Raw genomic sequence first — 1514 nt, 5'->3', positions numbered from 1 at the left:
TATTTACTTTAAACATAATGCATTGACGTGTTAGTGTAGAGGCGCACAAAAAGAAATGGATATTGTAGTCTGCTACTTAAAAGTGTTACCTCGTATGATTACATAGCCTCCATTTCATAAATTGCGTACCCGTTGAATTCATATATGAATATTACATATATTACTTCATAATAGAACCTTAAATCATCCAAGACTAATGATTTTGAATGCAAGAGTAACAATGGTGCATGTACATGATGGCTACATTGGTTGTTTGAAGAAACATCACTGTAACTTTGGCATGCACAACTGAAAAGGTTTATTTAAATAGAAAAAAATGTGATATGTGAGTGTCCAATATTTATAGCGTTGAATCGATATTGTACCTTTGGCCACGATACGAAGTAGATATTGATTTATGTTCAAGTGATGCACATCCACGATCGCTAGATAGTGATATGTGGATGAATTGTGCAATCTCTCTCACATGCATACATATCTCATTTCCCTGTGGGCATCAGAATCACACGCGCGCACTTCGTGTATTTCTCTCCCTCCGTCAAGGTTAGAATTCGTCTTTCTACCCCGGCCTACAAGTTTCTCACACAGAAACACACACGCTCTCTCTGTCGAACACGCCCACCCCTTTAATTCTGCCCACCCACAGCCACTAATGTCTCAAAGTATAATAATGTCTCTCACACATATGCCTAAGGTTAACTCGAGTTCCGGAACCATATGAATACATACAATGGGATTCCAGCAGAGCACCTTTTGTTTTGAGATTTCGCTCTCTCTCTCTCTCTCCCTCTCTCTCTCACACACACACACACGCGCGCGCCACACACACATTGTTTCTCGCTTCATTTTTTCCGGCACTTGCATGCACACAATTTTTTTTATCTTCGTGATGCTTTAAGTATGCCTCGCACAAATGCTATCTACCTATCCCTTAATATAGCCAGAGATGTGTCACACAAACTCCTTCTCCCTACTAGCAAGATGCCCATGCATCCCACCGAACATCAAGATGCATTTGTATGAGTAGTTTATCTTGTGGGAGAAAAGGATGAACGAGGGAATGCCTTATTTGCAAATGCGGAGAGGGGTGTGGGTATCTTTTTACAAAATTTCCACAGTTTCCTTCCTATCCGTTGGGTATAAATTGGATGGCCTATATTGCAGGATGGCAGGAACACCATCATCACCAACTCTGTTTTTTATAAGAGTAGGGATATGTAAGTGTCACTGCCCCCCCCCCGACACACACACCCACACCCACACAACCACACACACACACACTTCCCAACACCGAAGGAGTAGGGTGACACCTCGATCTTGATATTAATCTATCGACTGGCTTCTCTCTGAAACACACACACGCACACACACTACCTGACACCGAAGGAGTAGGGCGGCACCTCGATCTTGATAGTAATCTATCTACTCCTCTTTCAAACACACACACACACACATACACACACACACTCGCTAGTTGTGCCTCTATGCCTACCGCGCACACTCTCGATATGTCT

Source organism: Triticum dicoccoides, chromosome 7A (assembly GCF_002162155.2).
Source record: "Triticum dicoccoides isolate Atlit2015 ecotype Zavitan chromosome 7A, WEW_v2.0, whole genome shotgun sequence".
Classification (NCBI taxonomy): domain Eukaryota; kingdom Viridiplantae; phylum Streptophyta; class Magnoliopsida; order Poales; family Poaceae; genus Triticum; species Triticum dicoccoides.
The sequence above is the reverse complement of the archived record's forward strand: the minus strand, read 5'-3'. Positions refer to the sequence as shown.